The 27,916-nt window shown below is 38.8% G+C and overlaps 1 protein-coding gene across 1 annotated transcript in view; it reads left to right on the top strand.

Annotated features, from left to right (window-relative positions):
* Positions 1–27,916, top strand: part of LOC136862145 (cAMP and cAMP-inhibited cGMP 3',5'-cyclic phosphodiesterase 10A-like) — a 422,768-nt gene that overhangs the window by 122,213 nt on the left and 272,639 nt on the right. The gene's annotated exons all lie outside the window — the stretch shown is intronic.

Genomic DNA, 27,916 nt, shown 5'->3' with positions numbered 1-27,916 from the left:
AGTTAAATGTATTGTGGTGGGTTATCGGGGTCCTTAAAACTAAAATCAGCACCCAAAGAGATTGTATGTTTTACTATCTACTAAATTTATTAAAGCACTATTTACAGTTTCTGATGAGTTCACTCATGTTTGAATTTTCCGCTTGACACAGTTTTCTTCTACTCACACACACATTCATACACATAGCACTGTGGCATTTCAAACTCCTATTCTCCAACATCATGGCTTCTCACAGCATAGCCTTGTTTCAGAACAGTTCACTTCACAACTAACAAGCCTTGTTGAACTCCTCATATCCATGTGATGGATCACTCCTGATGAATGACTAGTCACAAACTCACTACCATTTCTTAACTGCTTATGCTTGCTTGCAACTCACTCGTTCAGCACTGACTGGCATTCGCTGATCTCACTCTTTGTGTAGGCAACCAGGAATTCTAATTGTTTCCACTTCCAAATAATTTTAAACTGCTCCATAGTTAATCAGCTTCCGACATCTTGTAGGAGATTCCTTATCGCAAGCCTCAACAATTTACCAGCACTATTGTTTTGCTCACTGCTGGCTCGCTCACATTGTCACCGCTCTGCCAAAATTGTTGCCTTTTGCCAGCACCCCTGCAATCTCGCCTTGATTTTCATAATACCGAGCTCGATAGCTGCAGTCACTTAAGTGCGGCCAGTAAAACCCACTGTCAGCAGCCCTGAAGATTTTTTCCCCCGTGGGTTCCTATTTTCACACCAGGCAAATGCTGGGACTGTACCTTAATCAAAGCCACAGTTGCTTCCTACCCACTCCTATCCCTTTTCTGTCCATCATCGCCATAAGACCTATCTGTATCAATGCAACTTGTAAAAAAATTTTAAAAATTAAAAAAAAAAAATTCACAATATTGTTTATTATCTTATGTTGGGCATTGATATAATATGGACAGTAAAAATATACATAAATACAAATAAATATAACATACATGTTATGTTACACTAAATACACAGTACTTTACATACATAATTAGTTCGGTCGCACAAGTCCATCCAATAATCGGTCACAGCAATTCCCTCTTTGATCGCCTGAATGAGGTCTTGAAGTGTACATTGGAAAGGGCATAGTTGACAATTATACATGTGAGGGGTAGTTTTTTTTTCCCCCACAATCACAAAGTTCTGTCTGTTTTCTTAAATACCTCCATTTCTTTAGCTTGTCCCTAGATCTTCCAGTATCACTCCTCATGAGGCAAAGGAATACATTTTAGTGGAGACAGCCATATTTGAATGTGCTACCCTCCAGAAATCGCAGGATTTGTAATGTTGTTTTTTTTTTTTTTTTAATGTTAGGCTTAGGCCAGGATTATAACAACTTTTGGAATATTTAGAAAGATCACGCTTTCTTCTACACAAAAATTGGTTTTAATTATCATAATATTGCAGCAATTTTTAAGTAATTTTATGAAAATAGTAAGTTTTACAAATGAAAAAATCTGATGCAGCTATGGATGCCAGTTTGGTTAATTTTTCAAAATCTGTGTAATATTGTGGACACATCTACTGAAACACACTAATACATATTCTAACCTAACTGGTCAATTACCACCAATATCCTTGTTTACAACCAGAAATTTGCTTTCCATCTGTTTGTTGTTTGACGACGGGGTTGCATTGAGTTGCTGCAGGTTGTCATCTGTACATGGGAAACACTCTCATTTTTAGGATGCGGTATGAAACAGTATTACAGAACACACTTCAGGAAGTGGTATGAAACTACGTTACACTTCACACCAATTTCAAACTAGCTCATTATCTACATTTACTTGCCTGAAGCGCCCGAATCATCATGTGTAATTGTTATCCTCATCCTCATTTTCAGAACTTGTGTCTTCCATAAGAACATCCATTACAGATTCGTTGTTGAAATTTCATACACTTGAATTAGACATGCTAAATATTCACAAGAATTACACAAACAAGCCTGTCTCTTGAACACACACTCTTCCTATCCGCATGTACCATACGTACTTTCCCACCCATTTCACACCTGAGAGTCAACGATGATGCAGCCCCAGGTTATGTAGGAACGTGGCTGTGTTATCAATGCCTTAAAAGAAAAGCTCTTTACTTATGCTCCTAACTAGTACATTTTAAGCTTACAGAAGCATTCAACAGTATTCTAGTGAAGTCACAGCTTGCTGAAACGGCAACTACTATTTTTTAGCTATAGTGAACATGTGCCCATAAATTCTCTGAGCTCTGCCAGCAGCAATGGAATAGCGTACCCGTAGTTTCTATGAGCAGCGTCTCCAATGTGTTGAGTGACCTCAAAGTAGACCTGCTGAGCTGATGTCAAGAAGCTGGAGATTCATGAGGTACCATCCACTCCGAAAGGTGTTGCGCTGTTGCCAATGATTTGTTTAAAGTGGTAGAGACGTTAAGGAAGCTCTTTCTTGATTCCAATAATTTAGGAGGCAGTCAAAGTCCAAATAGATTATGATATAAATTTCATGCTAAAATGAATGCCTTAGATCCAAACATTAAGTTTACTCTGCAATTGGAAACCCACCAATCTTTGAATTTTTTTAGATGCAACCATTACTAGACACTCTAATAATGTGTCCTATAATATCTACAGAAAACCTACACAAACTGAGAATACTATTCACCAAGACACTTTACATCCACATTCACACAAAAAAGTCGCTTATTACAGCATAGTACATAGAGCTTTCACCAACACTTTGTCCAAAATAGATCTTAAAAAGGAACTGAACACTGTTCATGTATTGGCTAAAAATAACGGGCACAGAAGAGAGCTTATTGATAAAATAATTAATAAGATAAAGGACCAATCTTCATCTACCTTAACCAAAGAAACAGCACCTAAAAAAACATACACTTCCTTTACATTTAACAACAATAATAATAATATTTGTCAGGTCACTAAATTTTTTTAGAAACGTAATCCGAATGCATCTTTTAAGACTTGTAACAAAAATTCTTCCGTATTTTTTAACACACATTTAATCAAACCTCATAACAGATTTCTCAATTCTGGAGTTTATAAATAGGCAGTAAAGTTCCTCAGTAGGGTGTTGCTTTCAGCAGTGACATATACTGAGGGCAACCAAGGCTATCAATGAAGCTCAAATCTCAATTGAGAATGATGGAAATCTAAAGCACATAATAATGTAAGCATCTGAAACATTGTTCCATTTACAAAACTTGAAAGCAGTGAGAAAAAACGTTGCACATATTTCTGAGAGCTAGGCATCGGAGACTGATATTGCAGCCCAGACTCTCATCCCTCTGGCCTTGACTTGCCACTCGCGGCTTGCTGCAGGATATTGCATAGGAGCGGGGACCGGCGGAGGATAGGTGTGCTAGGCTTTGGTCCGTCAGATCGCTACTGCTAACTAACAACCACTCCTCACTTCCTCACCTCATACTTCTGACTTAATGATATTGATAACAGAGTGCGGGTATTCCTCACTCCTGTTTACTTCTACATCCTTGTAGGAATAGACTGCTGAGCTGCTGTTAGAGGAGCAATACAGTTTTATTTTTATTGGTAGATCTGCTAAAATGAAATGCCACCTTTCAGGTTCAGTGTTTTCTTTTGTTGGTTGGAATCGAACCTATAATCATGGGTACGACTGCTGTAAAATAATAATACTAATAATACCGGGCGAGTTGGCCATGCGGTTAGGAGTGTACAGCTGTGAGCTCACATGCGGGAGATAGTGAGTTTGAACCCCACTGTCGGCAGCCGTGAAGATGGTTTTCCATGGTTTCCCATTTTCACACCAGGCAAATGCTGGGTCTGTACCTTAATTAAGGCCATGGGCGCTTCCCATTTTTCTGGGCCTTTCCAATCCCATTGTCGCCATAAGACCTTTCTGTGTCAGTGCGATGTAAAGCAAATAGCAAAAACAATAATAATAATAATGACCTAATGGGGATAAAATAAATGGTGGAGATGTCATAAACACACAGTCCCCAAGCCAGGGGAATTAACAGTATGAGGGGGTTGATTCTGGAAACTGAACCGGGGCCATCGGAACAAAGGCAAAAGTTCTATCCGTTTAGCCACAAAGCCGGACTTTCATTTGTTAAACCATAGGCTACCATCTCCACTGATCAGGGGTTGAGCATTGGCAGTAACAGAGGCTGGGGCTGTAGCCTGTAAAGCAGCCTTGACAACACAGCGTGCTCCTCCGTTGGCTACTGGCTGCAGCTGAAAACGCTGAAGGCTTAACGTTCACTGTATCAACCATCGAAAACAGGTAACCTAAGTCTAGTGGTAGCCCATGTCTGAACCCTAGCGTACGCCACTGGCTTTCAGGCATCTTGTAACTATTCTGCAGGTTTCATTAAGAGCTACATCCACCTACTTTGAATGAGTCAAATTGAACCACACAGGGCTTGCATATTCTGCTGCAGACAAACTGAGAGCCAAAGCAGATGTCCTCAGTACTGTTGGATGTGCTCCCCACTTGCTCGAGAAATGTTTATGAAGGACAATGTTCCGGGCTGAGGCATTTTGTCCAGTATTCATGCAGTGTGTCCTGTATGTTAGGGCCAGGTCCAGGGTGACTCCAAGGTACTTTGGCAAAAGTCAGTGCTCCACTCGCCTGTCCTCCTATTCCGCAATCAATTGCCTGTTAGCTTCCTGATTCCTAAGATGAAATGCACACACCTGGATTTTAGCAGAGTTTTGTACTAACCAGTTTTTCTTATAAGAAGGTGATAGTTCTTCAAGTGAGGAAGCCAGTATTCCTTCAACAGTCTGAAAATTGTCACCTTGGACAGCCAAAGTCAGATCATCAGCATAAATGAAGCTCCTGGTGAGAGGGGGACATGGCTGGTAATTCGTATATATGTTAAAGAGGACTGTTTAATTAAAAAATTCCTTACTACAGAGATACATACCAGCTAGAGGAAATCGATGTAGTGGGTCTGATGGATGGAGCAAGGAGAACAATTTCCACTTTTGCTGCAAATTTTTGGAAACAGATGTCTCTACCAATGACAATGTTAGGGGAAGTTGTCATCATTGCATGAAGGGGTTCATTAAAATTCTAAAAAAGATCATTATTTAAAATTGTATCTATTTCTTTTCTACAAATTAATCTAAAAGTACACATTGTCACAAGGAAACCTCTACACAAGAGGAAGTATTTAATAAATAAATAAATAAATAAATGAATGAATGAATGAATGAATAAATAAATAAATAAATAAATAAATAAATAAATAAATAAATAAATAAATAAATAAATAAATAAATAAATAAATAAATACTGTTAGGAATAAAACACCATCTGTTTTATTGATCTAATTTATTTCAGGGCCCCAGTTAGGACATACACATACAATATTCAACCATGGATGATAACACTCCACTAATTGCTGCCTACTTACAAACGCAGGAATACTGGCCACCATAATACATGACTGTTCCTTGGCTCGAGTCCAGAGAAAGTGTTACTTCTTCTTTGTTCTTTACAAACACGTAGAATCACAAGAGATCAAGAACAAATGGAAGGGATATTTCCACGAACTTCTGAAAGTGAGAATCAGACACATGGTGAAGTACTCAGACAGCAGGAGCCCAGGAAGAAATACTAGGAAAGGAAACAGGCATTACAGTAGCAGAGGTGGATGGGGCAGATAAACAGATGAAGATGAAGTGGTGACAGAAATGTTCAAGACTGCAGGACCAGTGGAAGAGCAGTGGAAATACAGTACAAGCTACTAGAAAGTGTATGGAGAGAGAGAGAGAGAGAGACAAGTTCCTGAAGATGGACTAAATTGAGTTATAATACCAATATTCAAGAAAGAAGATATGAAAATGTGGAGTAATTACTGAGGAATTACCACCATCTCACATTTTGCCAAAGTAATGGGAAGAAGAATTAGAGGGCCGGTGGAAAAACAGTTTCAAGAGGAGCAGTTTGGATTCAGAAGTGGAAGGTCAACAATGGAACCCATTTTAAAATTCTGAAGCAGAACAGGGAAAAGAACTGGAATTACGGGAAGGACATGGTGATAACTTTTATTGACTTGAGAAAGGTTTACAACACTTACTGCTAAAAACAAAAGTCTGAGAAAACCTGCATGCAGAATTACAGGAAAGGAGTTAATAACAATTATAAAAGCAATGTTCTTTTATAGCTGCAGTTGTGTCAAGACAGGAGTGAGTAAAACGAACGGTTTGTAATTGAAACTGGACTAAAATAAGGAAGTGTGTCATCGCTTTTTTTGTCATAAGAGCAATGGTCTCCCCTGTGGCCATGGTGGGGGGGCTTATGTGTCCCAATGAAGCAGATAGCCGAGCCATAGGTGCAACCATATCGGATGGATATCTGTTGAGAGACCAGACTAACGAATGGTTCCTTGAAAGGGGGATAGCAGCTTTTCAGAAGTCGCAAGGGTGGCAGTATAGATGATTGACTGATATGGCCTTGTAATAATACAGACAACGATAGCGAAGACTCGTTCAACACCAGCCTACCTGGCATGCTGGAGGGATTCTATGATGATGATGATGATGATGATGATGATGTATTGATACGAGGTGTGTTCAAAAAAAGTCCGAACTGTGGCTAGAAAAACTTTATTATGTAGCTTACATCATTTCACAGACTGTCCCCTTCAAAATAGTCCCCTGCACTATCAACAGCATGTTGCCAACGTTTCTTCCACTTTTCGAATGCTTCCTGGAATGCACTTTCTTTGATGGCGCGAAGTTGCCTCGTCGCATTCTCCTTGATCTCTTCAATGTCTTGGAAACGATGGTTTTCAATTTGGGGAATAAGAAAAAGTCTGCTGGAGCCAAGTCGGGAGAATAGGGCGGATGGGGCACAACAGGAATTTGGTGTTTTGCAAGATAACTGCGGACCGAGAGAGGCATGAGCTGGCGCATTGTCATGGTGCAACATACAGGATTTGTTTTCTCACAGTTCAGGCCTCTTCCTGCGCACAGCATCTCTCAAATGCGTTAAAACATTCTGGTACAGTTCTTTGTTCACTGTCTGGCCTCGGGGTACAAACTCGTGATGGACAATGCCTTTCCAATCAAAAAACACAATCAGCATCACCTTGATGTTTGAACGACTCATTCGTGCTTTTTTCGGTCGAGGAGAACCTTTCCCCAACCACTGTGATGATTGCCTTTTGATTTCGACATCGTAACCGTACACCCACGTCTCATCTCCAGTGATGATGTTCTTCAGGAAGTTGTCATCAGCATCTGCGTTAGCAAGCATTTCCTGACTGATGCTGACTCGGTTCTCTTTTTGATCGTCAGTCAGCAAACGAGGGACAAATTTAGCACTGACGCGCCGCATCTGAAGTTTTTCGGTTAAAATTGCATGACATGATCCTACGCTGATGCACACCTGATCAGCAACCTCTCGGACTGTCAAACGACGATTTCCACAAAACACTTCACAAACTCTCTCGACATGGCGGTCGTCTGTTGATGTGGAAGGTCGCCCAGGCCTAGGGTCTTCAGTGACAGACGTTCTACCGTCTTTGAAATGTTTAAACCACTCGTAGCATTGTGTACGACTCATGCATTCCTCCCCGTATGCTAGCTTCAACATTTCAAATGTTTCCACAAACGTTTTCCCAACTTTGAAGCAGAACTTCATGCACACGCGTTGTTCCTCAAGCTGTTTCATTATAGAATTCGACGAACATGTGACACACGCAATCACTTCAGAGGCTCTAACTCAACTGATAATGCAGGCAATGGAATGCAGAAAGCAGCGGTCTGTTGTCAGAAGTTGCCGCTAGGCGCCGCCACAGTCACAACTCGCTCAATGTTGCGGTTTGCGCGCAATTAACAAAGTTCGGTCTTTTTTTGAACACACTTCGTACAGCTAAATGGCTGAAAGCAGAGTGAAACTACAGCTGTAACTAAATCCTGAGAACAAGCAGTTCTCTCTGTACGAATGATGTACTGATGATAACTTCCTCCCAGGTAAAATATTCTGGAGGATAAATAGTCCCCAATTCAGATCTCCAGGTGGAGGCTGCATGAGAGGGGGCAATCATTAGGAAGATAGATACTGACATTCTGCGAGTCAGAGCATGGAATGTTAGAAGTTTGAATCATTGTGGTAGGTTAGAGAATCTGAAAGGGAGATAGATTGACTTAAGTAAGATGCACTTCATAGAAGGGAAGTACGTTGGCATGAAGAGCAGGACTTATGGGCCAGCAACCTCAAAATTATTAACACACTATCAAACAGGAGAAATGCAAAAGTTGGTTTGATAAATGAATAAGAAAATAGGGCAGTAGGAAAGCTACCATGACCAGCATAGTGAAAGGATTATTGTTGTCAAGATAAACACTAAACCATTGCCCACCACAATAGTTTAGCGGATGATGAAGAAATCGAAAGAATATATGAAGAGATCGAAGAAAAAATACAATATGTAAAAGGTGATGAACACGTAATTATTAAGATGGGAAACTGGAAGCAGTGGTAGGCCAAGGAAGAGAAATTAACACAGTAGGAGAATTCAGATTGGAACAAAGAAATTAAAGAGGAAGTCAGCTGGTCGAATTCTGCACCAATCATAATTTATTCCTTGCTAATACTTGGTTCAAACACCACAAATGATGGCTGTATACGTAGATAAGACCTGGAGACACTGGAAGGTAACAAATACTTCATTATGATTAGGCAGAGAATCAGAACCCAAGTGTTGGATTGAAAGATTTTCCCATGAGGAGACGTGGACACTGACAACAAATTGTTGGTCATGCAATGCCATCTGAAGTTGAAAAAATGGAAGAAAGGAAGGAATGTAAGGAGATGGGATCTAGACAAGTTGAAAGAAAAGAGTGTTAGGGATTGTTTCAAGGAACATTTTGCACCAGGACTAAACGAAAAGGCTGAAGGAAATACAATAGAGGAAGAAAGGACAGTCATGAAGAATGAGGTCAGTACGGTTGCTAGAGAAAGGTCAGGAAGAAAGGAAAGATCAACTAAGAATATGAAATTAGATCTCATTGATGAATGATGAAAGTACAAGAATGAAAAAAAATGAAGACGGCAGAAGAGAACATCCTCTTCGAACATCGCATGTCCACGCTTTTTTCGGCTGGGTGGCGCTCATCTCTACTGTTACCCAGTCGGCCCAAGGAAAATCAAACAGGCAGACGCCTAGTTGGCTGTCGCCTCCCCTCTCCACTATGTACTCGTGCCTAATCAAGGGCGTGGACACCTCTTATTCTCCAACCTCCATCCGTGATGAAATTCGCCGCAGCGGAACCTTTGTTGAAGCGGTTCTTCGCCTCCAGGATGGCTTATCAGGACAACCTTCTCCAGACGTCATCGCCTTCTTCCACTTTCCAGGCCCACCGTTAGGCATAATCGAAAACGGTACACGTCTCTATGATGCTGACTATGCTGCGGTCCCTACTCCGGAGCATCTACTACGGCAAATGATTTCCCTTCCTGACTTCCCCATCTCTCCGACCATCCCTCCCACCGTTACTCACTCCTCACCCACATTTATTACTACTACCACCACCACCATCACAACTTCTGTCCATTCTGTTCCGTCTACTTCCACCTGCACTGTTACGTCCAGGCACCCCTCTTCTATCATGTCTGCACCTGTTATCTCCCTACCTGCTAGTCACCAGCCGCCCCCTGCCCCCTTCACCGATGCCACCGTCGCAGCTCCGCCACTCTCCCCCAACACTGAAGACTTCTCCGTACCAGCTCACCACCGGCTTTCATCACCGAGCTGTGCCATCCGTGGCCTGGACCCCGCCTTCACCGAGCAAGACATCTTGGCTGAACTGAACTTTGCAGGCGTCCCTGCCCGTCGAGCGCCACACATCTTTAACTCCAGTGGCTCGACCTTCATAGTTCATCTCCAACTCTCCTCTGCAGCCGACGTCGACCATCTAATCACCAGCGGCGTCCGTTTTCGCGGGCGAACAAATCGAGTGGAGCCTTCTCGCTCCCCACCCCACCCCGCCCCGACCGTTCCCCTCCTCTTACCTCTTCTTATAGTCCGCCGCCCGCCCCGCCACCCACGCCACCACTGCAAGTGGTCCCCCTACCCGCTCCACAACCTAACTTCTTCATACCGCCCCTCCCAACCCTAGACCTTCTCCGCCTTCTTGCCACTTCCATTACCAACATTACCGCCACCCTTTCCTACCTTCTCTCACAATACTACACTCCACCTTACACCCAATTTCTACCAGCACCATTTCTGTAATACGCTTATGTACATATCTGTAAATAAATGTCACTCTCTGTAATACGCGCCTGAGCTACATCAGTTTTAAATAAAGTCAATTTTCCACTCTTCCCCTGCTGTTCGTAGGGGTTTGCCTGTGCGGGGTGCTTTGGGGGCTTCGCCCTGGGTCCCGGCTTGTTGTGACGGTACCCTTACACCAGATTCATTCACTCTTTTTCCCCTCTAGTGTGTACGACATACACCCCCGAGATTATAACTTCTCCACCACTTCTTTCCTCTACAAGGTCGAAAAGCTCCTTAGTTGAGCTGATGGCCCGCCCCTCCTCGTTTGAGGAGAGGAATGAAATAACTTGTTTTCACTTCACTTTCGCAGAAGAGAACACATGAAGTAGATATAAAGTATAAGACAGTGAAGGAAGAATGACCGAAAGAGAAGTGCAAGTATGTTGATGGTTGCATGATCATAGGCAAGGTAGATTCTACGTACAGAAAGATCAAGGAAAGGAAAACTAGGTGTATGAATATTAAGAGCTCAGATGAGAAACCACTTCTAGGGAGAGAAGACAAGGCAGAAAGATCGCAGAAACATATGCAACAGTTGTATCATGGTGAAGAATTTGATGATAAGGTTCTGGAATAAGAAGAGACTGTTGATGCTGATGAAATGGGAGACCTGATGTTGAGGTCAGAATTTGACAGAGCATTGAAAGTCCTAAATAGGAACTGATGATATTTCCTTTAAATTACTGACTTTCTTAGGAGAAACCAGCACAGCGAGGTTATTCCGTCTAGTGTGCAAGATGTATGATACAGGAGTGCCATCTGGTTTTTGGCAGAATGTTGTTATACCTATTCCCTTAAAAAAAGCCGGTGCTGACTAGTGTGAACACACCATTAGTTTCGTATCTCATGCCTGCAGAATTTTAACACTATTATTTACAGAAGAATGGAAAGACAAGCTGAAACTGAGTTGGAAGGAGATCAGTTTGCCTTCAGATCTAGAAAATGCATTCAATAATGTTGATCGGACCAAGCTCATTGTCAAAATTTAGAAATCACTTACATAATCTCCAGAACTGACTCTTACTTTCCTGTGCTTACTTGTAATATAACCTGTGTATATATCTGTACATATTTTTGTACTTATACTCCATTGAACTTTCTTTTTAGTGTGTTTTGTTTTGTTTATTCTTCTCTATTGTTGTGTAAAATGGTATCACCATTAATAAAGTATTATTATTAAAGAAGATGAGAATGATAGGAACATGTGAAGACATGCAGGGTTTGTTCGGTTGGTTTTTGAGGGAAGTGTAGGCAGGAAGAATGATAGGGGTACTCCAAGGTAAGAATAAGACAAACAGATTAGAGCAGACATAGGATGCAGTAATTATGTAGAAATGAAAAGATTAGCACAGACAACAAAAACAGTAATGGATGATATCATGAAAGCAACAAGGGAAGATAACAGAAATGTAAGAATTAATGTAGGTACTGTAGTTATGTTTGCCAATGATGTTGTGATCTGGGGAAATGATGAGAGGGAGGTACAACAACGGCTGAATTTAGTGCATGGAAAACTTCAACAGTAGGGATCGAGAATCAACACGGAGAAAGAAGACCAAGGCAGTAGTGATGATTAAAGGTACGAAGGAAAAAATGAAAAGAAAGAAAGAAAAAATGAAAGAAAGAAAGAGAGAGAGAAAGAAAGAAAGAAAGAAAGAAAGAAAGAAAGAAAGAAAGAAAGAAAGAAAGAAAGAAAGGAGCTGTTAAAACTGAAACAAAGAACTTTAAGTGGTGGAGCACTTCGAGTTCTTGGGAAGTCAACTAATGGAAAATGCCACACTGGATATGGAAACCATTAAAAGAATACAAATTGGGAGCGTCTTCTACCACCTGAGTTAATTGTGTCCAGGTTCCTCCAAGTCAATACAATTCAGAATGTATTATTATTTAAACTATCATTTACTTATATACACACTTGTATACAAACACAAGTACATGTTTCCAGAAAACAACATTTTCTCTTCTTCAGCTTGTTAGTAAAATCACATGTATCAAATACCTTATTTATCATGAATTATGTGCTGACAGATTGCGGATAAAATAACAAATTAACAATATAACAATGTTAGAAAATCAAACATAAAAATCCTTTCATATTATATCCCAACTATTAGGCAGTACCATATGGTTGATAAAACAGGCATGAGGAAGTTTTAAAAAAGTAACTATGATCGCTGGAAAATGGTAAATAAAAATGTAAACAGACTGTGGGATGGGTTTAAAGCAATTGTTGAGGAACGTGAAAACAGGTTTGTACCTTTAAAGGTGCTAAGAAATGGTAAAGACCCACCTTATTATAATAGAGAAATAAAGAGACTAAGAAGGAGGTGCAGATTGGAAAGAAATAGAGTCAGAAATGGGTGGAAGTAAGGAGAAATTGAAAGAACTTACTAGGAAATTGAATCTAGCAAAGAAGGCGGCTAGGGATAACATGATGGCAAGCATAATTGGCAGTCATACAAATTTTAATGATAAATGGAAGGGTGTGTATAGGTATTTTAAGGCAGAAACAGTTTCCAAGAAGGACATTCCTATGATAACAATGACATTTACAGTAAGATACAAAAGTTGAAAACTAGAAAAGCAGCTGGAATTGATAAGATTTCTGGGGATATACTAAAGGCAATGGGTTGGGATACAGTATCATTTCTGAAATACTTATTTGATTATTGTTTGATTGAAGGAGCTATACCAAATGAATGGAGAGTTGCTATAGTAGCCCTTGTGTATAAAGGAAAGGGTGATAGACATAAAGCTGAAAATTACAGGCCAGTCAGTTTGACATGCATTGTATGTAAGCTTTGGTAAAGCATTCTTTCTGATTATATTAGACATGTTTGCAAAATTAATAACTGGTTTGACAGAAGGCAGTTTGGGTTAAGGAAATGTTATTCGACTGAAGCTCAGCTTGTAGGATTTCAGCAAGATATAGCAGATATCCTGGATTCAGGAGGCCAAATGGACTGTATTGTGATTGACCGATCTAAGGCATTTGATAGGGTAGATCATGGAAGACTACTGGCAAAAATGAGTGCAATTGGACTAGAAAAAAGAGTGACTGAATGGGTGGCTATATTTCTAGAAAATAGAACTCAGAGAATTAGAGTAGGCAAAGCTTTATCTGACCCTGTAATAATTAAGAGGGAAATTCCTCAAGGCAGTATTATTGGACCTTTATGTTTTCTTATATATATAAATGATATGTGTAAAGAAGTGGAATCAGAGATAAGGCTGTTTGCAGATGATGTTATTCTGTACAGAGTAATAAATAAGTTACAAGATTGTGAGCGGCTGCAGGGTGACCTCGATAGTGTTGTGAGATGGACGGTGGACAATGGTATGATGATAAAAGGAGTTAAAAGTCAGGTTGTGATCTTCACAAATAGGAAAAGTCCTCTCAGTTTTAATTACCGGTACTGCATTGATGGGGTGAAAGTTCCTTTTGGGGATCATTGTATGTACCTAGGTGTCCTAGAGTCAAATATTCTGCCATTCCATAAACAAATTGCATTTTCATCAGCAGTCTTTATGTATAAGCTAGACAGGAAATTAAACCTTTCTACTGTTAACTTCTCCCATTTTAGTGAAATTCATGGATATGAAACTAGAGGATCATTAAGGATATTAAGGATATGAAGGAGTAAGTTTACTGCGCCCAATTCTTCCCTCCCTCAACCCGTCCCCCTCCCTCCGCCACACCCATACAATACGCGTAGCAGGAACGCCAGTCAGACTAACACTAATAACAGAACAAGATAGACACTCTACGGCATTCGAGTAAGTATCCATTTTTACATAACCCATAACACTATACAATCACATCCATTATTTATACATACACATTAAATGCGTTTTTATATTTCTTTGCAGTTTATCAACACTCTTACCATTGAGATTTACACAACAAATGGGAAGACTACTGTTGTAGTGATAAATATTCCAACTAGTACATCGGAAAAATTTTCAACGTATATTCCATTTTAATGTATTCCCACCTGAATGTGTTTTAACCAATTTAACTCAAGAAGAAACACCAAATGTTCATTCCTGATCTAACTTTCTACAATAGGAACATATGTTTTATACATATTTTATTCTTCAAATCTATTTGGTGGTTAACACGACAATAATATTGACTTTCACCAAAAAGTTAAAAGAAGAGGATCCATTTCAATTCCAGACGAATGCCGATTAAAAAACTTCTCACCAATATTAATATATATTTTTAGACAATATTGTAAAATTGTACTACAATAGTTTTAACTTGTGTTTGTAACATTCACATCAAACTTTTTAATCATGATATTGAAAATAACTTTTAACATTACAACGTCTCATTCCAATTTTATTTGACCAATAATTATAAACAGTCTTAATTGTAATTATTTGTTTTAAGGTTATCCATTGTGCTGATGATGCCTATTAAGAAGGGCGAAACATGTTCACGATCTTTCTATTTTTTTATAATTATTTAACCGCAAAATGCGGTGTTATAAGTATTGACTAGGTTAACATTAAAGGAATATTTTGTAAATTGTATGTAATCACTCTCGTCAATACGGACCAAAAATGAGGTTACCGGTAATGACTTGTAAATGGTATCTTCCGAGCTGTCAGAGGAGAGATGCCGTGGGAGGACATCAGTAGACAAATAAGTTTGAGTGGTGTCTTTAAAAGTAGGAAAGATCACAATATGAAGATAAAGTTGGAATTCAAGAGGACAAATTGGGGCAAATATTCATTTATAGAAAGGGGAGTTAGGGATTGGAATAACTTACCAAGGGAAATGTTCAATAACACTAGCCAACATGATTTTGCGGTAAAATAGAAAATATGTAATTCTTATGGAAATCGCTGCCCTGATTCTGAATGATGCTATTTTTTTCCTATCACGTCTAGTTTTGACACAATTTGGTGTTTTAGTATCTGCATGAATTCGTAAGATGTAATGTTGAGAGATGTTCTCGCGCAACTTTTTTTAGAATACAATTATGTGATTTGATTTGTTATTGTTCGCATTTGATTATAGGTTTATTGCTGCCTAAATTTTGATTTTGTAGTTGGGGATTTCCTGGTAAATTCATAACAAACTCCCCCAGATACGCAATAGACCGCGAGGTATGTAGGATTGAAGATAAGACAGTTGAGAGTTTGTCATCTTAGACCACTTGAACAATCAGACGTGTTAAAAGCCCCAGCCCTTAAGCAATGTGTATGATGGACTGATAAAGCAGTTTCCTTTCAAAGATAGCAGTCCAAAATATTATACTCAAGAAGATGAATTTGTATTTTGTACGGATGTTTCAAATCTTCTACGTCGATTGGGAGAGAAAGAGTATGATCCTAGTAACTGGCGTGTTTTATTGACTCTTCCAAAATAAGTTTAAAGGCTGTTTTGCTTCATAATACAAATGTTCTGGCATTCGTCCACTTGCACACTCCACAAAAATGTCTGAAACATACGAGACCTTAAAGTTGGTGCCGTCATTTGGGGTTATTTCGGACGCAGGAGGTAATTTCGGACAAAACGGTACTTTTTCGTTTCACGGTTGGTCACTCTGAATTTTCCAAGATAGAATTCCCGCGCTCGAATTTTTTGAATTCAAGACGAATTCCCGCGCCAATTTTAGCGCGTATATCCTGCGTTACTTACGAAATTATCACGTTAATAATGGTCGTTGTTGTCGGTTTCATTATAGCCTTGACAATCGGTACAGGAACTTCTTAGTGTACACAGGTATTAAAAGAGTCCAGCTGCTGTTCACTATTGTCTACCATTTGTTCTGTTGTGTTTGAAAGTATCCGTGAGGCTTCTACGAAGTTTATCTTTAAACACTTCGTTCTACACACATTTTTCTGTGAATCTGTGCAAGGCTGGGGTAATTTCGGACTATGCCGCGTGTATACAAGAGAAGATTAGGAGGACAGTTGTATTGCAACTACGAGAAAAGTAAACTCGATGCGGCAGTAAATGCCATTAAGGCTGGAAAAATGTCCTACCGCAAAGCCGCGGAGTATTTTCAGGTACCGCGATCGACCCTGGAGAATAAGGTGAACCGCACCAACCCCAAAGCAATCGGAGCACCACCTGTCCTGGACACTGAAGAGGAGGAAATGCTTGTACACGGGATCGTCCGAGCAGCACACTGGGGATATCCTCTCACTTCAAGTGATATTCGATACATTGTAAAGGGGTACCTTGACAGGATTGGAAGAAAGGAGAGGAGATTTACCCAGAATCTTCCAGGCGTCGAATGGGCAAGGTCTTTCTTAAAGAAGCACTCCAGCATTCTCTCCGTTCGTCTCTCAGAGAACATTAAGAGAGCTCGTGCGGAGGTTAGCTCGGAGTCCGTGCGCGAATTTTTCGTTAACGTGCAACCCACTCTGGAAAACATTCCACCGGAAAATGTCATAAACTATGACGAAACCAACTTAAGTGACGACCCTGGGAAGAAACACGTGATTGTTAGGAGAGGGATTAAGCATGCGGAGAGAGTAATGGACTTCTCCAAGACAAGTATTTCTGTCATGATGTGTGCAAGTGGGGATGGAAAACTACTACCCCCGTACGTTTTGTACAAGTCTGAGCATCTGTGGGATACCTGGCAAGAAGGTGGCCCTCCTGGCACCCGATACAACAGGAACAAAAGTGGATGGTTCGATCTACCGATTTTTGAAGACTGGTTCTTAACGGTGGCACTGCCGTATTTGAAACAGCTGGATGGACCAAAAGTCATGATTGGGGACAATTTATCGAGCCATGTGTCTCTCTCAGTTATTCAAGAATGTGAAAAGCACAACATTTCTTTTATCCTTCTCCCACCAAATAGCACACACATTCTACAACCTTTAGACGTGTGTTTTTTTGGGCCACTTAAGAAAGCCTGGAGGGATGTGCTGACGAACTGGAAGAAGTGTACACGTGGGCCTATATCTAGAGATGCTTTCCCATCTCTTCTGAAGGAGACGCTAGATAAGATAGAGGCGCGAAAAGCAGATAATATCAGAAGTGGCTTCCGCAGCACTGGATTAATTCCTCTTGACCCCCAGAGAGTCCTTAGAAGGTTTCCAGAAACACCAGATTCAAATGCAAAGGAATCGTCTTGGTTATCCACTTTCGAGACAGTACTATCTCAAGCTCGTTACGGCTCTGGTTCTACCGCATCATCTCGCCGTCGTAAACTGAATGTTCCTCCCGGAAAATCTATCGTGGGTGGTCACTTACGTGACAGTGAAACTGCTGTACAAAATCAGGAAGAAGTTCCACAGTTATTAGATGGCCAACCATGCAGTTCCACACTTGGACTAGAAAGTTTCGTCGTAGTGAACTACGATTACGAGTCTGGGAGCAAGAAACAAACTAGGCAATATGTTGGTGTCACGGTCAACATAGGAGCTCAGGACGTCGTCGTAAAATTCCTACGATCACACAGGGGAAGCAAGAAAATATTTGTGTTTCCGAGTGTCGAGGATAAGGACACAGTTCTGAAGGACCAGATTGCCAAAATTCTACCGGCACCAAAAGAGAAAAGGGGAATATTCACCTTTGATACAGACGTTGTGTAAATAATCCACAGGAATGACTAAATTGAATAGAAAGTAAACTATATTATATTTTGCGGCAAAGTTTTGTTTGTTTTGTTATGTAAATAAAGAATAATTCTGCTATATCATGCACATATATTTTTTTCGCAAATAACTGTCCGAAATAACCCCATACATGAGGTAATCGCGGACGGTAACTTAAAAACACTGCATGTCCGAATTTACCCCAACATATGGGGTAACTTCGGACACATTTTAATATTTTTTAAAACACGACGATGTGCGTTCTCGTGTTTCTTCCGGTGTTCATTTTATCTCTTAGATATGTACCTAGACGTAGAAATTAAAATAATATAAATTAAATTCGTTAATAAGGACCGTAACCAAAAAAATCGCTAAAAGTGTCCGAAATTACCCCAAATGACGGTGCTTGAAAAAATTAAATATCATTAGCATGGGTGGTAAATTTGTGGTGATTTGAAGATCATTGGATTGTTGCTGGGACAACAAAAACGCAATAAAAATTTTTCCCTGTTTCCTATGCAAATGGAAAAAATGTCTGAAACATACGAGACCTTAAAGTTGGTGCTTGAAAAAATTAAATATCATGAGCATGGGTGGCAAATTTGCGGTGATTTGAAGATCATTGGATTGTTGCTGGGACAACAAAAACGCAATAAAAAATTTCCCTGTTTCCTGTGCAAATGGGATAGCAGGGCATGGGATAAACATTGGGAAACAGTGAATTGGACAGAAAGGAAACAACTACAACCAGAATCCAAAAATATCTTGAATGTAAGTTATATTGACCGTGAAAAAATTCTACTTCCACCCTTGCACATCAAATTTGGATTGATGAAACTGTATGTCGAGGCATTAGATAAAAGTAGCCTATGCTTCCAATATTTATCCACTAAATTTCCCTCATTATTAGATGCAAAAATCAAAGAAGGCGTATTTGATGGACCACAGATTCGTAAACAGATGAAGGATAAAATTTTCACAGACACGATGACCAAAATTGAGAAATAGGCATGGGACGCATTCAAAGATGTAGTGACTAAATTCCTTGGCAACATTAAGGACCCTCAATACAAATAAATTGTAAGGAAAATGTTGGTAAAGTTTAAGGAACTCGGTTGTAATATGAGGCTTAAGCTTCATTTCTTAGCTCCGCATCTGGATTATTTCCCTCAAAATTTAGGAGCTGTCAGTGAAGAACAAGGTGAAAGGTTTCACCAGGATCTCAAAGATGCAGAACGACGCTATCAGGAACGTTGGGATGTGAATATGATGGCCGATTACTGTTGGTCGATTGCACGAGACGACCCTCCTAGGGACCATTCAAGAACTTTAAAAACCCGGAAATTCCACGGAAAACTGGAAAAAATGGAGGTGTGAATCTAACCTGCACATAATGTAAATAACAAAACTATGTATGTTTAACCATGTCATTTTTATTCAAGGTACAGTTATATTAATTTAAAAGCAACTGTACAGTCGAAACTAAATAGGCGCTTTATGCTTCAGTTTCACGAATTTCAATATACATTAAAAATATAATACCTACTATCTACTTGCTTACAAAACAGCATTTATGTGTATTCAATGCATGAAAAATATGATTACATTTTGCAAGCTGAAATTTACATTAATACATCAAATTTAATCAATACTATATTATGGATGGAGTATTATGGTCTTTCCTAGTCCCATAGTTTGGTGTTGAGACCATCTGCTATCATTACAATATATTAATGGAAAGTAAATCTGTTAATATGTAGATCAAGCCTGCCACGTTAAAATGGACTTTTTCATTTATCTGTAAGAAACAAGAAAATAACTAAAATGTAATGGTATTAAAAACAAACATGATGGGCTGAGAAACCAACGTTGAAATAGAAAGTAACTTACATATGATGCAGAGGTCTTGTGGGTGTGTGGGCACTACGAGTTCAAAGAGCAGACTGACTAGCTAGTGAGTTGAACGACTGGAGGGCGGTGGGGGTGGGGAGTTGGAGTGGGAGGAGTCTGCAGCATAGGAGGGGTGGTGTTGTTGCACTTTCCTTTTGTCTCTCTTTCTAGAATATTGGATTACAAGTTTAAATAACTGATTATCATCTGCCATGTGTTCATTTAAACTATTTTCATTTTCAAGTTTCTGCAATTTATAAATTTCTAGTTTCTCGAGAACGTTCATTTGTTTACCTTCATTTAAAGGGTGTAGCAAAACCATGACATTTTCTTTGTTCGTGAACTGGTGAATATTATTATGCATATGTTCACACATGGCAGAGTATCTACCGTATTTTCTTGCGTTGATATGCTCTTTATAGCGTACTGCTGCACTTCCACAGTACCTGATTGACCTACATACTTTTTATCGCACTCTTGACATGTCAACGTATACACTCCTGATTTACTATAAGTACTGCTTGTATTCATGCTATTAGAATTGAACAGGATGCTATTATTATTATTATTATTATTATTATTATTATTATTATTATTATTCCTAAAAGACACATTATTGTTATGTTTCGCAAACAGTTTGGCCAGACTATATGACTGCCTATTGGTATAAGTAAAAGTCACGAATTTCTACTTCTCTTCCTTGTTTACGGGGAAAGTTTTAGGTTTATTCATGATCTTTATCCTATTGACGTAGTTTCTGGCGTAACCATTTCTTTTGGCTATGCCGTATATGATATTTATCTCTTTATTGAATTCATTTTTCTCTTATGGTATGTTCATAGCTCTATTAATCATGCTATAGAATACTACCTTTTGTGTTGCCCTGGGTGGTTAGAACTGTTGTTGATGTCTGTTTGGGTGGGTCTCCTATATACTTTTTATACCAAATTTTCTTCTTTTTCTCTAGTTATTGTTACATGTAATTCAAACTTTTGTTCTTCTCTTTTTCCACTGTAAACTTGACGTATTTACCTATATTATTCAACTTGTCTAACCATGGCAGATGCCGCCCATCCTCATCGGAGGGTCTGCCTTACAAGGGATGCACTCGGCTAGAAATAGCCACACGATATTATTATAACTTGTCTAACAAACTATCTGGCTTAACTTAACCAAAAATCTAATCCTTTTATACTGTGTACTAATTTAGTTGATTCTATACAGTCCATATATATATCTTCTAGGATACCAGATGCAGGTGATCCCTTAGCCCAACCTCTTACTTGCTTATAGATGTTAATATTTTACATTTAATATTAATAATCATAATAATCATAATAATCATCATGCCTTTGCTGGCAGGATGTAGTGTTTACAGTGCACTATGTCTTCTGGTATGGGCTAGAGTAATTTTGTTACTTTCATTGACCTGTCTCAGTCTCATCCTTGGCTTTGACAATATGAAAGTGACCGAGGTATGAGCGATGCCAGTAACACCGTTCCTTATGCAGCCAATCCCTGTTATGAATGGTGTGAAAATATCGCCCATAGGGTCGGTTGGTGCATGCATTTCAGTGAGCTTGGCAGACTGATATGCTATAACAACTTCTGGCTCAGTGAGGAAAGCAACGGGAAACCACCTCACTCCTCACTTCCCTAGTATGACTCTTTAGTGACACCTAGACTATCTATGACAGTTGTAGAGGATCAAGCCGGCCTTCGGGCTGAATACCCAACATACAACATACATAATAATTATCATAATAGTAATAATATCTATAAGCAAGTACCTAAGAGGTTTGGCTATGGGATCACCTGCATCCGGTATCCTAGCAGATATATATATATATGGACTATCTAGGATCAACTAAAATAGTAAACAGTATAAGAGGATTAGATCTTTGGTTAAGTTAAGCCGGATAGTTTGTTAGACAAGTTGAATAATATAGAAAAATATGTCAAGTTTACAATGGAAAAGGAGGAGAACAAAAGTTTGAAATACTTTGATGTAACAATAACTAGAAAAAAATTAAAATTTGGTATACGAAATATATAGGAAACCCACACAAACAGATATCATAATCAACAACAGTTCTAACCACCTGGGGCAACACAAAAAGGCAGTATTCTGTAGCATAATTAATAGAGCTATCAACATGCCATTAGAGAAAAATGAATTCAATAAAGAGAATAATATCATATACGGTATAGCCAAAAGAAATGGTTACTCCAAAAACTGCGTCAGTAGGATTAAGAATAAAATCATGAACAAACCTTAGACTTTCCTCGTAAACAAGGAAGAAAAGAAGAAATTCATGACTTTTACTTATATCAATAGGCAGTCATTTAGTCTGACCAAACTGTTTGCAAAACATAATATTAATGTGTCTTTTAGGACTAATAATAATAATAAAATCCTGTTCTATTCTATAGCATGAACACAAGCATTATTTATAGTAAATCGGGAGTGTATAGGTTGACATGTCAAGAGTGCGATAAAAAGTATGTAGTGCAATCAAGTACTGTAGAAGTGCAGCAGTATGCTATAAAGAGCATGATAATCAGTTATTTAAATTGGTTGTTTTCTCGTAACATGTACTTGTATTTGTATACAAGTGTGTATGTAAGTAAATGATATTTTAAAAAATAATACATTCTGAATTGTACTGACTAGATGGAAACTGGACACAATTGACTGTTATAATTAAGTCAATATGGACCATTAGTGGCCATCATGGTCAAGTTAATAGATATTCTACCACCAGATATGGAGTCTAATGTGGAACAAAGATGTACCAATCAAGGCTAAAGAAGTAATGTACATATCAATCAATCAATCAATCAATCAATCAATCAATCAATCAATCAATCAATCAATCAATCAATCAATCAATCAATCAATCAATCAATCAATCAATCAATCAATCAATCAATCAATCAATCAATCAATCGATCGATCGATCAATCAATCAATCAATCAATCAATCAATCAATCAATCAATCAATCAATCAATCAATCAATCAATCAATCAATCAATCAATCAATCAATCAATCAATCAATCAATCAATCAATCAATCAATCAATCAATCAATCAATCAATCAATCAGTCAGTCAGTCAATCAACCAATCAATCAATCAATCAATCAATCAATCAATCAATCAATCAATCAATCAATCAATCAATCAATCAATCTTCTAGAAAGAGAAAGAACGGGAAGTGCAACAACAACTCCCCTCCCATGCTGCAGACTCCTCCCACTCCAACTCTCCCCACCCCCTCCACCCCCTCAAGTTGTTCAACTCACTAGCTAGTCAGTATGCTGTTTGAACTCATAGTGCCCACACACCCGCAAGACCTCTGCATCTTATGTAAGTTACTTTCTTTTCAACGTTGGTTTCTCAGCCCATCATATTTGCTTTTAATACTGTTCCAAGGTATCTGTGGAACAGCAGAGGTGAAAGAAAATGCGGGCTGGAATGGGTCTAACTACAAGCCGAAAGATGAATTAAAAATTTAAATAAAGGTTATATTTTCAATAGACAACAAAATTTAACAAATTTTTACATAGAATTTGAAAACTTAACGAGTACAACAAGTCAACAGCTATCCAATAATCAGGTACAAGACCAGAAAAGCAAGGATTTAGAGACAAATTAATGATCTGGGCTTCAAGCCCCACCTTTTACAATCTCTGAGCTCTCAGCTCACAACCACAAATTACCAAAGGGCAGAAAACCCCTCATTACATGGAGCACTTGCTCCCGCATAGTAATGTCAAGCCTCCTAGAGGCACCTTTCAAAATACCAGAAGGAGCTGACCTGCTCTCAATCTTCCAAGCCTATTAAAGGCAATAACAGACTTTACACTTAACTGCCATCAAGGCACAACTTATAATGGAACAGGAGTATCTCGTACCCAATCTACGGGGCCTTCGCAGGAAGGAAAACAAAAACGGGTTAAGTTAATGGCCCAAAATACAAAGCTGAATGGAGGCGAGTACTTGCACTCCTACATGAAAGCTTGTTAAAACCTAAGTGGCGCTAGGCCGACTCAACAGGGGCTATTCCCACACTAGGGAGGTGACTTGTATAAGAAAATTTTAATACATTAGGAAGGAGAAGAAAATCGGTTATGAAAACGTAGTCACCTCAGATCAAAATGAAGGGGAGCTCGAGAGGGTAAAGCACTCTCTATCCCCGATTTACAGTTAAAGTAACATGAAAATTTTACATCGAAATGGTATAAGTTACATCACAACGGTTTCGGACCTTCTCCGAGGATTAAACTGCTGAGCTAGCAAGAAAATAAAGATGTTAAACGGCCATTACCTTTTGAAGGGCTGCTGAATGATGAAAGAGGCGCTTCCCGCCCCCTGCTATTCTTCCATACACTAAGCTAGATGTTGTACGAGTGGCCGAGAGACCAGAAAATTAGCAGCTTTTATACCCTCGTGGAAGATTCGAGACCTTTCATGAATAATTAAGACACACCCACATGCGTTTATTGGTCGGCTAAAAGTTACAAGTCAAAAATGAAGAAGAAACCTGTGATTGGAGAGAAATTAATTACAGAAATTACTGATTGGGTAAATTCAAAACAGGCAGAAAGAAGGGATTAATATTGCCAACCCACCAACGAAAGAACGAAAATTAGTAAAGACAACAACTTATGAATACAAAATATCTTCAAGAAAAGTTTCTTCACTTCGCACCAGGGTGCATGATCATAGTTTTTGGTAGAGACATCTGTGAGAGAATGTCCACACTTCTTGATAATTAGAAAACAAAAACAATTCGAAATTAACACAGTGATATCTTCAGATAAACGGTTGCATTAATTCAGTTTTAAAGTTCGGAGTTTCAGCTGTAGAGGAATAGTTTAAGGCAGAAAATTCAAATGTGTGGCGTATAGGTGTACCAACCAGTACAAATACCATTACATTTTAGTTATTTTCTTGTTTCTTACAGACAAATGAAAAAGTCCATTTTTACCTGGCAGGCTAGATCTACATATTAACAGATTTACTTTCCGTTAAGATATTGTAATGATAGCAGACGGTCTCAACACCAAACTATGGGACTAAGAAAGACCATAATACTCCATCCATAATATAGTGGATCAACAGTCAACCTGCTGTATTTTAATAAATCATATACCGGTACAGATATTTCATAGATTTGGGACATAAAAAGAAGGATTCTCATATTTGAGTTTTTAACATTGTTGTATTGTCTTTTTGTCCACAGTTCATTTAAAATAAGGTGTTGATATGAAGACATTTCATAGAATTGGGTTATAATATGAAAGGATTTTTATGTTAGAATTTTCTAACATTGTTACATTGTTGTATTGTCATTTTGTCTACAATCTGTCAGCACATAGTTCATTGTAAATAAGGTATTTGATACAAGTGATTTTACTAACAAGCTGAAGAAGAAAATTTGTTCTTTTCTGGAAACATGTACTTCTGTTTGTATATAAGTATGTATATAAGTAAATGATAGTTTAAATAATAATACATTCTGAACCTGGACACAATTAACTGTTATAATTAAGTCAATATGGACCATTAGTGGCCATCATGGTCAAGTTAATAGATATTCTACCACCAGATATGGAGTCTAATGTGGAACAAAGATGTACCAATCAAGGCTAAAGAAGTAATGTACATAGCATATCAATCAATCAACCAATCAATCAATCAATCAATCAGTGGTCTCCATTTAGGACATTCGCTCAGGTGTCAGATTCTCTGGTATCAGTTGTTGACCTATGCTTCTCTCAAATAATTTGAAAGAATTTGGAAATATATTAAACATCTCCCTTGGTAAATTATTCTAATCCCTAACTCCTCTTCTTCCTGTAAACAAATATTTACCCCAAATTCTCCTCTGGAATTCCAACTTTATCTTCATTCAAACTTTTTCATCTTCCAATATCATTCCACACCATCTCTCCACTGACAGCTTGGAATATACCATTTAGATGAGCAGGATGTCTCCTCACTCCAAAGTTTTCCCAGTCCAAAAACTGTAACATTTTTTAAACACTCCTCTTTTGTCGGAAATCACCCAAAACAAATTGTGCTACTTTATTTTCAATCCTTTTCAGATCTTGAATCAAGTAATCCTGGTGAGGGTCTCATGTACTGGAACTATACTCTAATTGAGGTCTTACCAATGACTTACATGCCCTCTCCTTTACATCCTTACTATTATTACCTCAATGAAGATTTTTCCTTACTGAGCGAGTTAGTCACATGGTTAGCATTGCATAGCTGTGAGCTTGCATTTGGGAGGTGGTGTGTTCAAACCCCGCTGTTGGCAGCCCTGAAGATGGTTTTCCATATGCACACCAGGTAAATGCTGGAGTTGTACCTTAATTAAGGCCACATTAACTTCCTCTCCACTCCCAGCATTTTCCTATCCCTTTTTCGCCTTAGGACCTATATGTCTTGGTGTGATATAAAGCAAAATTGTAGAAAGTAGATCTTTTCTTATATTAACACATTGACAACCGGCCCCAGAGATCTCTGTAGTACTGCGGCCAGTGGTTGACGACGTGCCCCGGAGATCTCTGTATCGGGTATAATTTATAGCTTGTTGTGCTATCTCTTGGCCAACATAATTTTAACTACTTTCAATCATGTTGTGGAGTAGAGGGATCAATGTATTTTTTCAATTGTACGATTGTTGTAGCCGTGGAATCATATATACACGGGTATTCTTATAGTTTCCTGCTGACAGTAGGTGACAGCCAACAGTAGGTGACGGGCTATGAGAATTCTCGTTTTTATGCACCTTGTATTTTCTTGATTATTGATGAAATTGTGGGTGAGATTATGAGTTCCAATTGGTGTAGTATTGGAATATAAATTATTCCTGTATCTTTCTTTCTTTCTTTCTTTAAACCTTCATGTGTTTAACAAAATAATGTCATATATGTAGAGCTATTCCCTGGAGCACCCGTGCTGATGTCAACAAGGTGCGGCGTATTCAGTTGCTGACTGCGTCTGATAATTGTGATTAATTATGTACAGACCGGTTATAATAAGTACGTTACCGAGTGTCAGTGAATTAGGTATTTCTAATGATTAACGGCTAACACTAAACAGGGAGTAGCCATAAAGAGAAATCCTTGCATACTTGAAAAGAATGAGTGTTTGAAAGGCATTGGCATTCATACTACACTATGCTTAGAAAGACTATTGAATGGAGCCACTGATGGTATTGCTTTGAAAAGTATCACAATGTACAGATTAGAAACAACCTAGTGAGTACATGTTCCATGTTTGAGGTCAATTTCTTGAATACATTTCGAGTTTCAGTGGTTTGAGTGCAGCAGAGTAATTTCTTTCTTGAGGCTTGAACTATCTGGTCTGCATGGGGTAGCAGCCTCCGTTCGGCACCTGTCATCAATGTGTAAACACCTAGGTATTTAATGATTCCCATGAGGAACTTTCACCCCATCAACACAGTAGTCAAAGGTGAGAGGACTTATTCTCTTGGTGAAACTCACAACCTGACTTTTCATCCCATTACCATCATAATATTGCCTGCTGTCCATCTTACAGTATTATCGAGGTCTATTTGCAATTGCTCACAATGTTGTACTTATTTATTTCTCTAATTAGTATAACATCACCTACAAAAATACTTATTTCTGATTCCAGTTCTTAACTCATATCATTATATTTATAAGAAAACACCTCCTCTGCAAACTATGTGATCTTGCTGAAGTGGGGTGGCTTGTTCGTCCCAGTGAAGCAGATAGCTGAGCCGTAGGTGCAGCCATATCGGATGGGGATCTGTTGAGAGTCCAGACCTACAAAATGGTTAATCGAAATAGGGGTAGCAAACTTTTAGAAGTTGCAAGGGAAGTAGTCTGGATGGTTGACTGATGTGGCCTTGTAATAATATTTAACATAGCTTAGCTTTGTTGATAATACAACACGGCTGAAAGCAGTGGGGAATTACAGTCACACCTAATTTTTCGAGGACGTGCAGCTCTTCTACATGAATGACGTTCTGATGATGCCTTCCTCCCAGATAAAATATTCTGGAGGTAAAATAGTCCTTCATTCAGATCTCTGTGTGTGGTCTACTACACAGTAGGGGGTAATCATCAGAAGGATATGGACATTCTGCAAGTCAGAGCACAGAATGTTAT

This window comes from Anabrus simplex, chromosome 1 (assembly GCF_040414725.1).
Source record: "Anabrus simplex isolate iqAnaSimp1 chromosome 1, ASM4041472v1, whole genome shotgun sequence".
NCBI classification, from domain to species: Eukaryota; Metazoa; Arthropoda; class Insecta; order Orthoptera; family Tettigoniidae; genus Anabrus; species Anabrus simplex.
This window is presented reverse-complemented; position numbering and strand designations above follow the sequence as displayed.